This window comes from Macrobrachium rosenbergii, chromosome 44 (genome assembly GCF_040412425.1).
Source record: "Macrobrachium rosenbergii isolate ZJJX-2024 chromosome 44, ASM4041242v1, whole genome shotgun sequence".
NCBI classification, from domain to species: Eukaryota; Metazoa; Arthropoda; class Malacostraca; order Decapoda; family Palaemonidae; genus Macrobrachium; species Macrobrachium rosenbergii.
The window spans coordinates 14,824,104-14,844,633 of NC_089784.1; the positions used below are offsets into that span (position 1 = coordinate 14,824,104).

The 20,530-nt window shown below is 35.1% G+C and overlaps 2 protein-coding genes across 5 annotated transcripts in view; one reads left to right on the forward strand and one right to left on the reverse strand.

The window, feature by feature from the left end:
• The window catches only part of LOC136829353 (X-linked interleukin-1 receptor accessory protein-like 2), a 56,993-nt gene extending 46,758 nt beyond the window's left edge, over positions 1-10,235 (reverse strand). Inside the window, exon 1 of the mRNA XM_067087777.1 lies at positions 9,851-10,235. The gene's annotated coding sequence lies outside the window, so the exon portion shown is untranslated. The remainder of the gene's footprint in view (positions 1-9,850) is intronic.
• Positions 1-20,530, forward strand: part of LOC136829354 (X-linked interleukin-1 receptor accessory protein-like 2) — a 99,584-nt gene that overhangs the window by 58,531 nt on the left and 20,523 nt on the right. The window contains exon 1 of one of the 4 annotated variants that reach the window (XM_067087778.1): positions 15,524-16,060. The exons of the other annotated variants lie outside the window; for them this stretch is intronic. The gene's annotated coding sequence lies outside the window, so the exon portion shown is untranslated. Of the gene's footprint in view, positions 1-15,523; positions 16,061-20,530 lie in introns of those variants that run through there. 4 annotated transcript variants of the gene reach the window in all.

Sequence of the window (20,530 nt, forward strand, 5' to 3'; positions counted from 1 at the left end):
GAAAATATCAGTTACCCCACATTGTTAATGGGAAAGCTCAACCAATTGGTTCTTAGCCACGTTAAATAGTCGTTAGGGCCAGCCCTAGGGGAGCTGTTAATCAGCTCAGTGGTATGGTAAAACTAAGTTATACTTTCTTTCTAAACGCTGAAGAGCTTTTGCACTCTCAAAATATCTGGGAATGCAGTCTCCCGAATTCACTTCACTTTATCGTTTCTATCTCAAATAGCTAAATTTTGCACATCGGCAAAATGTTGTCTCTTTGTAAAGGGCGCACATTGAAACTTGCAACAATTATAGAATATATATACTGTACATACATAAATACACACACATATACATATAATATATATATATATATATATATATATATATATATATATATATATATATATATATATATATATATTATATATATATATATATATATATATATATATATATATATATATATATATATATTGTGTGTGTGCTCACGTGTGCTGATGTTTGCAATACATATTTACGAACCCGATATCACATTTCATGTGCCACTGCGTACAAGTGAACGATAGTTTTCGTACCTACGTCATCAGATTCTCGAGACTTTTCCTTGTTAAGTTCATAAAGCCATTCGATCATAATATTGCACGCTTAAATGTAAACGGATGAAAACAAAATCGGTTAAAAAGTTTGGGGAAGAATTTGAAAATATTTTGGTGACAGTGAGGCTCAACGACAGAATAAGATTTAAGCCGATTGTCTCTTGTCTTGTCTGTCTGGCGTTCTAGGTTTAGAGCGACGTGCTCTTCTAGCCCAAAATTGAAGGGACATCAAAACGCAACCTGGTTAACGCCGACTCACCTCTAAATCTAGTGTGTTGATAGATAACAGAAAATAAGCAAACGTTCAGGTAGGAACAAGCCTATATTGCCTGAAAATGCAATTTTCGACTGAAGCAAGCCAGGAAGACTTTAATCCCAGCGCAACGACACTATTTAACATGGATATCTGAACGATACTCAAGGAGAGGAATTGTTTTTATCCCATTCGCTTCATTAGCATTACGTAATTGCAATATCTAAGGAAGCCGAAATGTTTTTCGTTCTGAGTGCAACCACACAAACATCGTTCACATACTCACTAGCTAATGAATATGGGAAATCATTTAAAATATCCAGCAAATTATGTAGCATTTTTAAAAATTACCACTTGTAAAATTAATGCTGGAAGTTGCTGTAAACCATAGCGGTCTGTTCCATGCGCAGCAAGTCACAGTGAAGCGCAAAAACCATTGCAGAAACTTAGTGAATTTTTTCTTCCTGAGGCAAACAGCGAAAACAAAACGCTTACTTTTAGCTGAAGATCAAACCCTCATTTTACAGCAATAAGTATGACCCTATCCAAATTCTCTCTCACCTCTTGCACAGGCGGCAATGAGTTGCAATGGAGGCCTAAAGCCCTACACTATCTTATTCATCACATTACTAGAATGGCCTTTCCTTGGTATATGATCCATCAAGCTACGACGATGACGTCAAAGGCAACTCAGTGTTCAATATGCCAGTGGCGAAAGCACGTAAAATAAACAAACCAACTTGTGGGGATCAGTGCCGGATGCGCACAAGTTAAGGCCGCGATTCAAATGTGCTCGGCAAGCAATGATGCCTCTGTTTCGCCCTTGAGAGAATCTAAAGTCGCTCTCTCTCTCTCTCTCTCTCTCTCTCTCTCTCTCTCTATATATATATATATATATATATATATATATATATATATATATATATATATATATATATATATATATATATATATATATATATATATATATATATATATATATATATATATATATATATATATATATATAGTGAAATGCCTCTAAAAAGCACGCATACACAAATATATATGTGTATATATATATATATATATATATATATATATATATATATATATATATATATATATATATATATATATATATATATATATATATATATACACACACACAAGCATGTGTGCGTCTGTAAATATGGTGGAATGCCACGAAGTTAGGAGATTGTTATTAAAACTGGACAGTGAGCAAGGACGACTGAACGCAGTCTCAGCAGGCTGTGCTTGAACAGGCACTCCACGTCAGTCTGCATACACTTGACACAAAAGATTCACAACGGACCAAATGATAAAGAATCTCTGAGTTGAGCCCCGTCTAGCTGTCGCATTTCAGAAAACCAAATCACTAAAACAACTCAGTGATTTAGCGCCTTCTGCACCATGAACGTAGACACCATGAATATAACAAAACAGTCCTAGACTAGTTTCACCGGTACTAAAGGCCAAGTGTCACTGGCAATCATGAGGGAATTTATCCTTTATCATTCACCTGACACGTTTTTATCTGCTCTCTCTCTCTCTCTCTCTCTCTCTCTCTCTCTCTCATATACAAGTTAAAATCTAAGGCGGAATACAATTAAAATAGCGAATTTTGAATGGCCAACGAAGCACTTGCGGAAACTTGAAATAATTAGTAATCTTACTTTTACCAAAAATCCCTTCATCACTGCTTTCTGGGCACTTTCAAATAATGCTGTTAGAGCATCGGCAAGAGAAAAAAAAATTACCTATCAGCATTACGAGCTGACTCGTAATGCTTTTGAACATTATTAAATTATATATTTTGAGCATAATTGCATTACATCACAGAACGCATCCTGTAAAAGCTTTCATACAAATCATTCACAGACTACAAAGAGAACTTTTGAAAAAAGCTAAGCTGTTCAGCTGTAGGCTGTTAGAAATGATAAACTGCCAGATTGATAAACACTTCCTTTTGATTACTTTCAGCCGAACCTCCGTCACGATTTTCTGTGTTAAGAGTGTAACCAGTTTGGAGTTATATTTTAAATGTACCTGCTTTTGCAAGTTAATCATAGACGCTACGGAGAAGGCACATCAACAACCACTTACCGTTTGCGATATATATATATATATATATATATATATATATATATATATATATATATATATATATATATATATATATATATATATACATACAGTATATATATATATATATGTGTGTGTATGTGTGTATTTTTGTCATATCCGCCGTGAGATTTTTATATTCACAATTATAAAACCACAAATTTTGTTGGACATCTAATTCCTTATATCTCAGGAATAACTTACACTCAAGGGGAATTATAGGTGAAAAGTACTTCATCAACATATTGATGATACAGTGGACAAAGTCACTGTATTCTCGTTGTCTGTCAACTAGGAAGCCGTTCGAATCCCACTGGTGACAAAGCACTTATCACTTATAATTACCCTTGGGTGTAAGTTATTCCGCAGGCAATGTGAACTGGAGTTTAGACAACGAAATTAGTGGCTGTATATTTGTGTGTGTATGTATATATATATATATATATATATATATATATATATATATATATTTATGTATATATATATATATATATATATTTATATATATATATATATATATATATATATATATATATATATATATATATATATATATATATATATATATATATATATGTGTGTGTGTTTGTTTGTGTTCGTTTGTGCTACCCTTTATAACTAAATATATACGTGTGAAATAAGCTCAAAGACCTTGAAGCTGCTTTATGCACAATGCACGCACACATAAACATACTTTTTTCATCACTGCAAACGTTTGCTATGTCAGCCCACCAGCCTACCAACCTAAAATGGGTTCTAGCGTCTCCTGAGGTCACGGATAGGGGCATGGGTCTTTTCAACCTCGTCCCTAAAAGACTGCTGGAAAACCGGAGGGTTACACCCTTCTGACACCACTCTCTTCCAAGGGGAAAAAGGTGTATGGTAAATTATATATATATATATATATATATATATATATATATATATATATATATATATATATATATATATATATATATGTATATATATATATATATATATATATATATATATATATATACATATATATGTATGTATGTATGTTTTAAATATATATATATATATATATATATATATATATATATATATATATATATTATTTACATATATATTTAAATATATATTAAATAAATATATAATATATATATATATATATATAATAAATATATAATATATATATATATATTATATATATATATATATACGTTACAGTCAACACGCGTAATCAGTCATTACGCGTAATGACTGAAATTTCAGTCATCACGCGTAATGCACTTAGGGGACATTTGATCCCCCAAGGAGCTAGTACTAAACACGGCGAAACAGTGAGTCACCTACACTGTTTCGCCGGGTTTAGTACTAGTCCCTGGGGGTCAAATATATTTCGCCGTGTTTAGTACTAGCTCCTGTGGGGATCAAATGTCCCTAAGTGCATTACGCGTGATGACTGAAATTTCAGTCATTACGCGTAATGACTGATTACGCGTGTTGACTGTAACATATATATATATATATATATATATATATATATATATATATATATATATATATATATATATATATATATATATATATATATATATATATATGTGTGTGACGAATTCTTTGGTTAGCAACAAAGTTTCTGAACTCGACCGTACATAACAATTAAATCATTGCTCATTAACATTAACTGGGAGCTTAAATTCACTTGTTTGTGTGGCCCGCCCTCTTTTTGCCAGTTTCATTCTGTGATGTTTATTTGTGAGCTGGTGCAAAATAGAGCACTGTGGTAGTCTAAGTTGATTGTTCTAGGACGCGGAAAATTGCTTGGCATTGTATGGTCTCATTTTCAAAATTCAACAATAAAGCGTTCTCTATTATCATACTCTCAATTATTTAAACGATAGAGTACGCCGTATATTTTATTTATTCATTGTTTCGCTTAGTTTTCCCTTCATAAAGCTGTGTGCATACATAAAAAGTTCTAGCGAAGATGCAACGCTTTACTACCCTAATGCTATCCTCTTTGGATTTTAATACATTTTTATCCATTCATTATTTCATTAATTAATTTTTCTTTTCATTTTGATAAGTGAGATCTCTTCTTTCTGTATTTCCCTTTACCTTCTCTTACTTCCTAATGAGAACCATATTCCTTGGAAGTTTGAATTTCCAGTCAATGGCCCCTGTGGGCTTGTTTCATGTGAATAGGGTTCCTCTTCTGAATAATAATAATGATAATAATATCACCTGAATCTGGCAACGTGTCGAACCCCACGGCACACTGTGGCATTCACTTCTATCTTGCACACAACTCCTCTCTTCCGGCATGCTAGGGTTCTCGAGTATTCAGCTTTTTCCTCTTACACTAATCATAAATTATTCCTGTGAACCTCATCCAAGCACATTCAAATCCATTAGGATTGGTATTTTAAAGCCCACATGAACAAGCAGGATGATAGCCATCAGCGTCATGTAAAGAGGCCCAGTTACCATTTAGGTGGCATTTTCATCCTACCGACGTTTACACAATCGTATATATATATATATATACTTGAAAGATCAAGTATAAGGTAGAGAAAAGACGTGTCAAACAAAATTAAAGTCACAAACACGCCTAACCCAAATAGTGTTCTAAACCTTATAAAGCAAACGGTTGCTGAAACGCCCAATTCGGGAAATATTTGACCTTATATATAAATCGTATTTTATAAATGTATATATTTAATTTGTGTGCATTTATGCATATACTGTACATAGTGTGGCGGCTAATGCATCAGATATTACTTGCAGCGTCTCTTGTTGAAATGCTATCTTTTTACGTTTTAGAGTAGGCCTAAGTTCACATTTTCAGCATTTTCATATTACCGTCTCCACCGATATCATTCTGGTTTTTATTTGCTCAACAGCAGCATACTTTATCATATCACGCATTATGCGTCTCCACTTACTAACAGGAAAACTTGCCCTAAAAGATTAAGTGGTCGCTTCCCAAGAGACAAATACCGCAACTATAATCTAAACATCTGACGTCGGTGGGTCCTTCTTGCATACATCATCCCTAATGGTCAAGTGTGTGCTTCACCGCAGTAAATTAGTAAGAAAAAGGACAAGTGATAAATGTATTTGGGATCTGAAAATATCGTTTAATACTTGCTCTGAACTCTGATTAATTTGACTGGTTATCTTACCAAAATTGCAATATTATGCTAGCATAACGAACTCTCAGAAGAATGCTGAACTGCTTTAAGAGCAGCTTAATTGATGTGAAACATATCAAACTGTATAAATTAAATAACCTCCTACTGATATTTCTGTTTCAAGTAAAAGTCACCCTTTAAGTACGAAAGCATATGATTCCTTCGGGAATGATGAGCTTTCCCCTACAGCTCACATGGTTTGTTTTGCTCATAGTTTATTTCGTTTTTCTTGGTTTCTGAATTGTCATCTCATTGTTGACTTTGAGCTTTTACAGTATAATCATTCTGTTAAGTCTTTATAGGTGCTCATCCAGTGACCAAGTCTCATAATCACTCGTCTTGCAGCCAGAGTACAAAGTTAGTCTTATCTAACCGAACCTGAGCATATACCAAATACTTGCGAAAATATCCCTATTTTGACCTAACATCAGCAGGGTGGCATACTTTTCAACCACATTTAATGATCATCATCCACTCCAAAGCCGCGTGAAATTCTGCCACTCGTGTCTTTTCTGTGCTTAACTTACCACATACCTCTTCTCACCTTCAGCCTCCAACTTACATCACAGTTATCATCTAGTGGGCCTGGGTAAAGTTGGCTTACAGAAGCTAACTTTACCTAAACTGCCTCCCTAACTGACTAAGCTTACTCAGCTTAACCATGAAGCATACCTACGCACAGAACTAACCTTGCCTAGGGGTTGGGGTGGGGTGGGGCGGGGGTGGCTGCACCAACAGCCACGATGTAATAGATGCATACGGCAGCAGATAATATGTATCCCGACTTACTGCTTCAGTTTTATATTGCAACTATATTTCAGCAAGGATATTTTGTATTTAGGTATACTCCTTGCAAGTGTCGAATGAATTTACAGTCATCTCAATGATTATATAATAATATTTTTCCATTTTTTGTATATTTTCCAATTTTAATACATTTTGATTTGCTGAGTATTCTATCATGGGTGTGAGTGTTGTTTGATATTTGTAAACGATAAATGCAAATTTAAAGCATATATAAATGCTATATACTCTTTTTTTTCCCACAGCAAACATAACAAATAATCGGAAAGTCAGTTCTAACGACTGCTTCAGCAATCAGCACAAACTCCGGTTACTGCCTATCTATTAGGACTTCATTGAATTTGACGTTACCCCGACATTACAATTGCCAACAAATGATGAGAGATTAAAAATTTAAGCAGAAAACTTGGGGGACTTTGAAAAAGAGGTCAAGGTTCAAACGAGAACGTAGAATTAGAAGGACGGTTCATTGCCGCTTTCGTATCAACACCTACAGAGATTTCGAATGGTGATGCTTTTCCCAAATGCTGTCAGTGGGCTTCTAAATCTTTTAGAAAAGAAATTTTCATAAGAAATAAAATATGTACGAATATACATATTGAGGAAGATAAGGAGTTTTTGATCTAGCACCCTCGAAGATGAAAGCAAATATAAAGTCCCCATACAGGTGCGAAGGCGCTCAAAAATAAAACTGATTGTGAAGGTTAAATACTGAAGTAGAGGTCATAAAGAAGACTAGCAGTGCCCAACGAAAAACCATTTCCAGCATGAGTAACGCAAAAACCAGAAATTATCATGTGTATGAAAGATTCTTACCGTACCAGCTTCAAATCAGATAGTCTCGAAAGCTCATCAGACTGTTTCACAAAAGGACATCAGCACTGACGTAAAACCGGACAGGTCAAAAAGTGGCACAAGAGCAAATCTGGCAGTGTTGTAAATGGAAATTAAGAAGTGGTATGATATGACACCAAATCAAGCAGTGTCGTAAATACAGTTAAGGAAACGACGTGAAAACAAATTAGTGCCATAAAATGAATCATGTAGTTATGTGAAAGTAAATCAGGCAAGGTCATAAAAGATCTAAAACTTTATCGCAAAACCAAATTAAGCAGCATCATGAAATTAAATCAGGCGTAAGTGGAAGCAAATCAGATTGTGACATGTGAAAGTAAATAATGTAATGATGTAAAAACAATTCAGGCAATGACACAAAGGTAAATCAGGTAGTAACAAAGAGTAAATCGGGAAGTACCGTAAATGTAAATAAAGCAGTGATATCAAGGCACGTGAAACAACAATGTAAACGCAATTCGGGGAGTGTCATAAAAAGAAATTAGGTAGTGACGAGGAAGTTCATCAGGAAAAATACGAGGAAATGAAGTGGTCGGTATCTCACTGTCAAAACTTCCTCCAGATAATAAGAGTGTAGAAAACAATATTCATCGGGACGGGGCGTCATTACTGAGCTGTTGTAAATCTTGACTGTTGTGTGTGTGTACAGTGATTTTAAACAAGACGCTTGTAGTCTTTCAATGCCCAAACACCTTTTTAACATCGAACTCACTCTTGCTCGGGAATACTTCACACTTCAAAGTGAAATCATATATATATAAAATTTATATATATATATATATATATATATATATATATATATATATATATATATATATATATATATATATATATATATACATATATATATATATATATATATATATATATATATATATATATATATATATATATACTGTATATATATACATATATATATATTATATATATATATACAGTATATATACTGTGTATATATGATAAGGCCTATCCTTATCATATTCAAACTAATGACTCTTTGAGTTGATAGATACATGAATTGATTCCGATTCTCTTCTGCATATTTTTGTCAAATTCAGGTCATATTCCAAGAATCGAAATCGACACATCTCCACCATATTTCAGTGCTGCGTGTGCAACATATGGCTGTATGTATGAATGACAACATATCAATAATTTTACGATGACAGCAAATCAGAACGTGGTGCTGTTTGTCCCGTGGCCGGGTCGTATTCATTATTGAGATTATTTGTTAACTTCGTTCAGCATCTTGACTTTATTTCTCCACGTTCAGAGGATTTGAATATGTTACGGCTTTACTTGTGCTTGCCGCGAAAAGGCCATTGTTAGATCGTATTTTTCTATTCACGTTGCTCCTTGTTTTGAATGACTTTAGTCCATGCTTTGGCAGGTCGTTCACAGCTGTTCTCTCTTGTTACAGTTGAAAGTTATTTTACCGGCCAAGTAATTCAAAGTAAAATAAGTAGCTTACAAATCCGACAAAATAAGACAGAGAGAGAGAGAGAGAGAGAGAGAGAGAGAGAATTCGTTTCCTTTGAAACATCGTAAACCACAAATTAAGCCTTGGTAGATTTCCACTAAAGCTCAAGCAAAATCAAGGTGACAAACAAAAATCAAACAACAAACAAACAAGCTACAAAATAGGACATCTTTTTGGGGTTATTACTCATACTGATTTTACCCTCCGTAGCCTACCCTACCCTAAACCTAACACATTAAAATAATCTACCATAAGCATCCGCCCCTAGCAATGGCATTTTTCCCAGGAGCCTCACTAGTAAGCAAAGGGCTTCGTATTCGGACTGTCTCCAATTGATACCCACAAAAGTCCACTTAATTCAAACTGCATAATGAGCCTGCAAGGACATTATTATTCGTGCATGCTTATCCTCGCGTACAAATTCAGAAAAGCAAAACAGGGGAAGCCAGACGGGACATTTTGATTCGTTGACTTTGGGAGTCGAAGGGTCACACGGCAACATGATCTGATCAAAACTATTCGGTGGCAAATCATGAAAATGAAGGCATTTTAGAAACACTTACTCACAGCCGGTTTCAAAATTACTTACCTACATTGGTTTGTTTGCCAGAAAGCGGCTAAATTACTTGAGAGAATCCTCCTGGCAACAGGCGTTTTAATCATTCACTAGCTTGCTTACGCATTTCTTAGAAATACTTTTCTTTCTCTCTCTTTAGCACTCCACAGGACATCACACACAACGATCACTTTTATGCATGCACGAAGGCCAAAGAGGCATTAACACTGAAGGAAACTCATGACGTGTAACGAACACAGAACTTCACGACACGACGTAGAATTTAGGTGCATAAACTGACGCGAGAAAGCAAAGAAACTCGACATAAAAGGCGATGAAAAAGATGGCATTCGTGTGGCACTGTGAGGGGGTAGTTATTGGAATAACTGGTAGTAAGTGGCGTCCTGGCACAACCCAAACAGTTGCCAGCTAGCAATATCTCCATAATTCTTCGCCATTTTTATGAATCTCTCCACAGCCATGCTGTTTTGTTTCGCTTCCTCTTTTTCCTCTTTTTCTTCTTTACAGTATTCCATCGTGAATGAAGCATCGTTACTGGGTAAATGTTAACCTTGTGTTAAGAACAGACGTACCAGCGGAGCTGCCAGACACCACTGCCCCAACCAAGACCTAAAGAAGAGAGATCTTGGGATCCTCACATTTATTATTGCTACAATTTCCATACGGCTCCATCATCTCCTCTTTTCCCAATATCGCTGAAACCCCTCAAACGCTTTTCAGCAGCAGTCGCCTCTTATCTAAAAATTAGGTCGTAGTTCATGCAAATGATTCTCCCATTATGTCCTTTTTAATTTGTTTGGCTTCATGGAGTTCTCGCGTCGCAAATAAATGACGCTTCCGCCATTGAGTTCAGAAGGACCACACTTTGCTAATGCAGTAATCGTCATACTACATGTTGCTGAATAGGATTGAGAGGAAGTATCTAGTGTGTGTATTGTTTTACTTCCAGATTTGCATTCGCTATAACTTAGGCAAACAACACCTATTTGTGTGTGTGTGTATATATATATATATATATATATATATATATATATATATATATATATATATATATATGTATATATATATATGTGTGTGTGTGTGTGTATATAGTGTGTGCGTGTGTTATATAGTCTACATATGCACCGTCCTTCGATACAAACTCCCCTTCCTTAACAGCTTTCAGAGTCAGTCTCATTCATTTATTCTTTTTTTCTGTGGTCTCGTATTCCTATTCTTCCGTTCTTCTCTTCTTTGTTAGTTCCTTAGCTCATCTCTTCTAAATGCTTTTGGCCCGGCACGAATGGTAGATATAAATGGGACTTCAATCTGTCCTCATTTTTCAAATCTTTCATCAAAGTGGCTCGATCTACAGATACCCTCACGTCAAACCAGGTCTTCTTGCCAATCGAATTTCGAAATACCTGGTGAAAGATTTTAGTGGCTATTTTCACTCTTTATGCTTTTCCCTTTTTGTAGCCATTCATAATCTTGTCTCACCCTTTCTCACCCCTATAGTCTTTCATGCCTTCTCCCTGTCCTATCCCTCAGTAATAGATTTCATCATTTTATTCCATTGCATTGATTCTCGTATTACTTAACCTGAAGCGTATTTCTGCCGTTACTTCACCACCCGCTACTAACTTATCGATATTCTGTACAGCTTCGATCACTGATTAATTTTCAGTATGAAGTAATTAACCATCCATTCCCATTTCCTTTCTGTATGCCACTATCCTGCCTCTCCTTCATTCCCATACCAATCGCTAACGTTGTCTATCGATTTCACCAGAATTCAAGAATACATATATATTACACACACACACATAATATATATACGAGTATATATATATATATATATATATATATATATATATATATATATATATATATATATATATATATATATATTTATATTTATATATAACTATGTGTGTGTATATACATGTATGTGTAGATGTAGATGTATAAGCATATGCAGTCAAGGGGTACAAGAAAACTGGGTTCACTTTCTAAAGAGGCCGAACGGTTAAACCCATTTAGACCACAACCTATCGTCCCCTTGTTGACCCATACTGTAATGATGGAAATCCTTCTTTTGTATTAATGACAATAGGCTACCCTTCATAATTAGTGGACTGGAAAAACGAATTGGTTTTCATCTTATCAAGACGTTAAATTAACCACTCGAAGTTGAGGTTTTCTACGATCGAGTGTGCGTGCGTGAGTGCGTAAATGTAACTGAATGCTTAGTTGCGTAAGCTCAAATAGCACTGTTAAAGACGTGTACGACGATTTGAGAGGGGAAAGAAACGTAGCTCCGCTTATTTTCATTTGAAATGCCATATTTCTCCCTTGTAAAAGGTATGCATTTATCTTAGTTTATATTGTACATGTTGCCATAACATTTAATAGTGTTCTTTTGTGTTTTTATGTTGAAGTAACAACAAATTACCAACAGTTGTTGTGGTAATGTTACATACTGTGAGTTGCATCATGATGAGCTTGCACGTGGTTGCAATGCCACCAACCGTAGGCTAAGATGTGCAATATTCTTCCATAATTTTATGAATATGTCAATTCTTGAGTTAAATTCCACCTGTTATGCATATAAAGCTAGGCTAACTGTGTAATGTAACGGTTAAGTTAGGCATGAGTACAGTGTAGCCCAGGCTAAGGGCTGCATGCTGTCTGGCACAAGATTGCTGTCCTACCAGTGTAAGAACAAGTATAAGTACCTTTTAGGAAGTTCTTCGTTGGGAGAGTGGGTTCCGTTCTCAGCTACAACTCTGTTGGCCGCGAGTTCGAATCTCCAACCGGCCAATGAAGAATAAAAGGAATTTATTTCTGGTGATAGAAATTAATTTCTCGCTATAATGTGGTTCGGATTCCACAATAAGCTGTAGGCCCCGTTGCTAGGTAACCAATTGGTTCTTAGCCACGTAAAATAAATCTAATCCTTCGGGCCAGCCCTAGGAAAGCTGTTAATCAGCTCAGTGGTCTGGTTAAACTAAGACAGACGTTTTATCTATTTAGGAACCAGTTCTAACAGTTATGGAAGGAACACTAGGAATAAGTTGTTTACACCACGTTAAAAGAAGAAGAAGAAGAAGAAGATCCTCCTACTAAGAAGCATTGAACAAAGCGCGGGAGTCAGCCGTTCCCTCAACACTAACCAGAAATGAAGATTCGTCCGTTTACGACGTCAAGTAGCAGTTCAAGCTAAGAATATGCCTGGGTTTATTAATCTAGGCCGGTGTATCACACTTGTATTACCCTATGCCCAGGATTGAATTGTTATGTATAGGCTAGTCTGAGTTAATTGTCCTAAAATGAGTGGTAGCCTCCGACCGAAAATCAGGACAAACGACAAGTAATAACAACATTATTATTAAACAATCATTACAATACAACGACTTCAGATTAATTATAGTGATTTATCAAATACTTGTGCGAAAAAATGGAAAAAGATATGAACTGTTTTTCCTCTCAGGTAACATCTTTAGGATGAAACATGTCTTCTGTGAAACATCGACAGTCAATTTTTTTTACTACAAAATCGAATAGTTATTTAATGAAACAAAAACAAATGATTTTCGACAGGATGAAAGTTTTTGTCGCATCTGGTAGGAAATATTTTACCATGTTGCCAACAGTAAACCGAAGAACCAGCCGATTTACTCTTAATACCATTCACAACCAAAATTCGCAGTTCTCTGCCACCGTCTGTATTTTCCGGGTCATTTTACAACTACCTCCTGCCTCAAAACCAAAAATAAAAATCTGTAAAACTAAGCAGAGTCTTCATGGCTATTATTATCATTTTAAGGCTTTGATGGCCACCTTCTCAACATAGGCCGAATTAGGCCTCCTGCTTCCTTGATAAAGAATCACCTCGATGTTTTAATATATTTCCAAAATTTTTGGTCAAAGACAGTGTAAACCTATTTTCTCTCTGAGATGAGTTATATCTGCGTTAATATTCTATTAGGCCTGAGAAGGGTGTCCGTGTTAGAGACTTGGGAAAAGTTGTACTTCCAGCTGTTTAAACGACCCCTGTACGGTGCACGATAACTTCCTGAGTGAGTATCTCTCTCTCTCTCTCTCTCTCTCTCTCTCTCTCTCTCTCTCTCTCTCTCTCTGTCATGGGAGCAGGATCTGTTAAGTATCATGATTGTGACATTAATTTGTACCGTGATGTGCAATATGTAATGTATATATAAATAAATAAATATATATATATATATATATATATATATATATATATATATATATATATATATATATACAGTATATATATATATATATATATATATATATATATATATATATATATAGTATATATATATATATATATATATATATATATATATATATATATATATATATGTATATATATATATATATATATATATATATATATATATATGTATATATATAGTATATATATATATATACAGTATGTATATGTATGTATGTTTATATATATATATATATATATATATATATATATATATATATATATATATATATATATATATATATCCTCTTATCAAATCTAGTCATGTTTCTCTTTGAGCCGTTGGACTGGAAAGCTCCTGAATAGCAAAGCAATCAACTGAAATCTCTGAACCATTTCTTCCCGCTGACTTCAGCTAGTGCGACTCCTATTCATACCTTGCAGCTGATCCAAGTAAGAATATGTCACGAGCCAGCACATTATTTTTTACTTGTTTTTTTTTTTTAACTATTGACACTAAAAGATTGTATTCAGGTGATAACGCGAGGTTCCTTTTCGATGCTACCTTTGGGTGTTTATTCTTTGTTAAAGTTTATTTTTTACATACGCATACACACACACATATCTATATATATGTGTGATATATATATATATATATATATATATATATATATATATATATATATATATATATATTTGAACTAGTGCAAATTATGATAAGTTTACACCCAAAAATAATAATGGCATATAGTTTTTGACATTTTGATTTTCGTCGACGTAGCGGAAACCAATGCGTTTGAAAACAGCATTCATTTTCCTTACTGATTTCCTCTAGATAGGGAAGAACAAAACAATTCATTTTAGTAATTGAAAACGGCATTCATTTTCCTTACTGATTTCCTCTAGATAGGGAAGAACAAAACAATTCATTTTTGTAATTTATATGATGTAACAATTCTCGTATGTTCTCTTTCATCGCGGTGGATCAATGTATTCAGTCGTTACCGAAACAAATGCCAACTATGACGACCGCGCAGTGCAACTACCATTAATCGATAATCTCTGCTGCAAAGAAGTGCTGATTTTCGAGGTATTTGTTCTGTTCCTTTCGTGTTCATAAGAATACTTTTCGCTAAAAAAGAAATAACGAATCTCATCATTTAGTTCATTTTACAAAGCTTAAACTAAATTGAAAACGATGTGTACACTTGAGAGAAGTATGATTGCACAATGTTGTTTCTGTGGAGGTCCCGTTTACCAGCTGCCGTTATCTTTTTTTTTTTTTATTATTATTTCTGCTTCTTTATTCCTAGAATTTATTTGCAGATGTATAGAGCATGAAGAATGTCGCATTTGCAGTTACAAATCAGTCAGGGTATTAAAGAGTATTGATATACTACGTTGATTTTAAATGCCTAACCAGAAACTCCTCAAACCAAGTTGTTGCTAAGAGGCTCTTGATTCTCACTGAATGATTAAGGAAAGTAAATGGAGTTCCTTTAACGTAGTTGTCCTTTTTTATGACAGAAAAAGATGTAGGAGAAATGTGCGTTTTAAAAAGGGACGGGCTGCCGTTATCTCGAAAACAGCAAACTGCTAAATACACAGACGTTCGCTGCAATAGTGCCACAGTCAGATAAGGGATTCGTAATGGCACACCATACGGCAGGCAGTGGGTAGGCTTGTCCGCGGGCTCTCGGGAGAAATGGTCAGGGGTAGTAGTCAGTGAGGGCCATAAGCTGACACTCGTGGCCGTCGTCGCCTCATATTTGCCCTTTTTTAGGCTGCGGTTTCGTGCTGCACTCCAGATAGGTCGGAATTTTGCTGATTCCCTGGTTACCAAGCTTAAGGTCTGAAGCGACAAGGCATGGGTTGTATCCGCTGGTTTCTTTCGGTACCGTTCGAAGAAGAAAACAGATCACCATTTTCAAGAATGACGAGTTAAGGAAGACGTGACTGTCGGAGCATTAAGACAACAACTTCAAGAACTTGATCGGCGATAGGTATGTCTTGGGCTTTTTCTGCTTTTTTTTTTTTTTACTCACTGTCGTAGACGCTAGCATGTGTAATTTCTTTATTTTATAAACTGTTTTAATCATATTTAACGGCAGGAGGTTGAGTAAGCGGAAAAACAAACGCTGGAGAACAAAGAAGGAAAGAAACTGGTGGCTTTGTTCACTCTAAAAACAATAATGTAATCACTTCATTCATTTTGTTATTCTTCATAAAAGACAGTATAAAGTTTCCATTTGGAGAAAAGGGTCTTCTGCTATGCGGAATAAATTCAAAGAAAATACAATAACACAGCAGAGGAAAGGAAGCGCAGTTCCATATATTCGGAAATGACCAAGCAATTCACAACTTGAGTTCCGTACGTTTCAAAATATAAAACACAATCGGAAATCTCGGTTTGTTAAAGCTTCTTAGGGTTAGTTTATCAAATAGGGTTTGTAATAAACTAAGTCACTATTCATATTATTTATGCCATCGCATTCATAATAATGAAATGGGCCCTAAGCTACACGGAGGATAACCAAGTATGTGATTTCGTGTAATTCACCTGCTTTTTCGCGGCCACTTCTGAGCGCGACGGGAGGTGATAATGGACATATCCTTTACCTGTTGACCCTGCGTGCTTTATATTTTCGCTATCATGAGCGCATATATAATATATATATATATATATATATATATATATATATATATATATATATATATATATATATATATATATATATGTGTGTGTGTGTGTGTGTGTGTGTGTGTGTGTGTGTACTGTGTATATATATGCAAGAATAAATGTATTTCGCCATGTTTAGTTCTAGCCCCTGGGCGATCAAATGTCCCTTAGTGCATTTTACTATCTGCCTGAAGTTTCAGGCAGTTCGTGAAATTCCTGGTTTTGCTATCTCCCTGTAACATATATAAATATATATATATATATATATATATATATATATATATATATATATATATATATATATATATATATATATATATATATATATATATATGCATATATATGTGTGTTACAGTAAGACTGTAAAATCAGGGATTTCACGAAATCACTGAAATTTTCGGGAAGGCGTGAAATCACCAATTCACTTAGGAACATTTGATCCCCGGGCGCTAGTGCTAAACACGGAGAAACAAGGATTCGTCTACACTGTTTTGCCGTGTTTAGTACTAGCCCCTCGGGGATCAAATGCACTAATACTAAACATGGCGAAACAGTGTAGATGAATCACTGTTTTGCCGTGTTTAGTACTAGCCCTCGGGGATCAAATGCACTAATACTAAACATGGCGAAACAGTGTAGATGAATCACTGTTTTGCCGTGTTTAGTACTAGCCCTCGGGGATCAAATGCACTAATACTAAACATGGCGAAACAGTGTAGATGAATCACTGTTTTGCCGTGTTTAGTACTAGCCCATGGGGATCAAATGTTCCCACGTGAATTGATGATTTCACGAATTCCCTGAAAATTCAGGGATTTCGTGAAATCCCTGGTTTCACAATCTTACTGTAACATGTATATATATATATATATATATATATATATATATATATATATATATATATATATATATATATATATATATATATATATATATATATATATATTTATATATATATATATATATGCCTCGTGGTGTGATAAGCCGCTCTCTCGCCTACCAAGAGACGTCCCAAATTATACATATGTCGACCTTGGTAGCCAGTTAAGCATACAGTGGTTAAACGTCTGTGGTGATCGGAACCAGTGTTAAAAAGGGCAATGGGAAGACTAACCTTTTCTTGCGCCACCTCCTCAGAGGGGGAAAAAAGGTTTATGGTAAATATTTCTACCAACAGAGTGCCCACCATTACTCAGGCTGGAAGTAACTGTTCTTGAAGAAGTCTTGATGAAACAGTAATGAAATTCTCACGAGAGTTATCTGCTATGTAAGAAATTAAATAGGTTTCTTCAACATTTCTACCCGTCTAGTATCTGATGCACCAAGTTACAGAGACAGTGAATATGAATACTAAATTTAATCATGCTAATGCGTAAATGTCATGGCTAATTCATAGATAATAGATAAAAAAAAGAATGAGTAATGAACATTGCGCTTGCTTTTTCCTGAATGATTACGTATTGCAGAGAATTCTTTCCTCAATAGTACAGATACAGCAGGGTGACTGACATCCTGATAAAAAATCAATGCATGCCTTTAACAGGCGACAAGCGTTAGCTACAGATGTTCCGAAACTGCATTTGGGCTAAGTAAATAAAAACGATGTCGAAGATCGCGTCCATTCTGGTAGGGTGTCTTCGATGCCGAAAATATTTCCAATTTTGTAAATAAATTGAACATATGGATACATATGAAAAAGTATAAACGTGACTTCGCATTGTACATGGCAAAATATTGAGCTATATGGCAAAGATACTTTTCTTTTTATGAGTGCTCCAAAAGTGCTTGTTTGGGTTTAAAAATGTCAGTTCAAAACTCTCTCAAGATTTTTCAAAATAAGTGAGATGATAACAGTCTCTACTAGAATAGTTTTGCAAATAAAGATTACTTCGTGAAATTTACATCAGTTGCATGATAAATTATAGATTTACATAGAAATGTTTTACAACCAGTGTTTGAAGACCAACGGACAAAATCTAACGAAATTCTTCTTTCTGCAAACACCCTTTTAAAATTGCCCTGTTTACTCTCGGTCGTTATTTTTCCTGTTTACTCTTCCTCCCAAGACCCTCACTGAAGCGCTTTCAAAACTTTCCCGCAACTCCAGCTGCTTTTTGACCACACTCACGATGTTGATCTGAAGAAAAGTCTACGCATACGGGCTGACGTGGAATCTCAGTCTTTTTGAAGTACGAGTTGAGTACATAGTGGGAAACGCAACAGTTATGTAACTGGTAAGGGGGTGGGGGTTACGTTAGGCTGGAGAAATTGCATTATGAATTGTAACATCAATGCTTAGTGACACCATCGATATGCCTACGCTGTAAAGCAAAACTCCAAATGGGTAACAACACATCTTTGACATATAAGATTCTGTTTAACAGACACCGACTCCGTAAACTTTTTTTTCTTCAAAACTGGCTTTCTTCTGGCTTTCGATCCGTCATTTATATAACTATCTATTCTTTATGGAAAGATGCTTTTTTCCATCTCCTATATGCCTCAAGGTCTTCCTCTGCTGATTTTCAAAATACTGCAAAAAGTAAGGCAACATGTATTCAAAGTAGTTTCTGTTCTATTTACAATCCTGATTTCACTTAAATATAAATACAGGTAGGAATTATTTTCAGTTGACGAACAGCTTCCAATTAGTCATTTTCAACTAGCCTGGTTAATTGTTTATATAAAGGGCTTTATGCTCCAACCGCTGGTTAATTGTTCATATAAAGGGCTTTATGCTCTAACCGCTGGTTAATTGTTCGTATAAAGGGCTTTATGCTCCAATTGCTGGTTAATTGTTCATATAAAGGGCTTTTTATGCTCCAACTGCTGGTTAATTGTTCATATAAAGGGCTTTCTGCTCCAACCACTGGTTAATTGTTCGCATAAAGGGCTGTTTATGCTCCAACCGCTGGTTAATTGTTTATATAAAGGGCTTTATGCTCCAACCGCTGGTTAATTGTTCATATAAAGGGCTTTATTCTCCAACCGCTGGTTAATTGTTCATATAAAGGGCTTTTTATGCTCCAACCGCTGGTTAATTATTCATATAAAGCTTTATGCTCCAACCGCTGGTTATTTGTTCTTATAAAGGGCTTTTTAGGCTCCAACCACTGGTTAATTGTTCATATAAAGGGCTTTTTATGCTCCAACCGCTGGTTAATTGTTCATGTAAAGGGATTTTTATGCTCCAACCGCTGGTTAATTGTTCATATAAAGCTTTATGCTCCAACCGCTGGTTATTTGTTCTTATAAAGGGCTTTTTAGGCTCCAACCACTGGTTAATTGTTCATATAAAGGGCTTTTTATGCTCCAACCGCTGGTTAATTGTTCATGTAAAGGGATTTTTATGCTCCAACCGCTGGTTAATTGTTCATATAAAGCTTTATGCTCCAACCGCTGGTTATTTGTTCTTATAAAGGGCTTTTTATGCTCCAACCACTGGTTAATTGTTCATATAAAGGGCATTTTATGCTCCAACCGCTGGTTAATTGTTCATGTAAAGGGATTTTTATGCTCCAACCGCTGGTTAATTGTTCATATAAAGGGCTTTTTATGCTCCAACCGCTGGTTAATTGTTCATATAAAGAACTTTTTATGCTCCAACCGCTGGTTAATTGTTCATATAAAGGGCTTTTTATGCTCCAACCGCTGGTTAATTGTTCATATAAAGGGTTTTTTATGCTCCAACCGCTGGTTAATTGTTCATATAAAGGGCTTTATGCTCCAACCGCTGGTTAATTGCTCATATAAAGGGCTTTATGCTCCAACCGCTGTATTGTTCATATAAAGG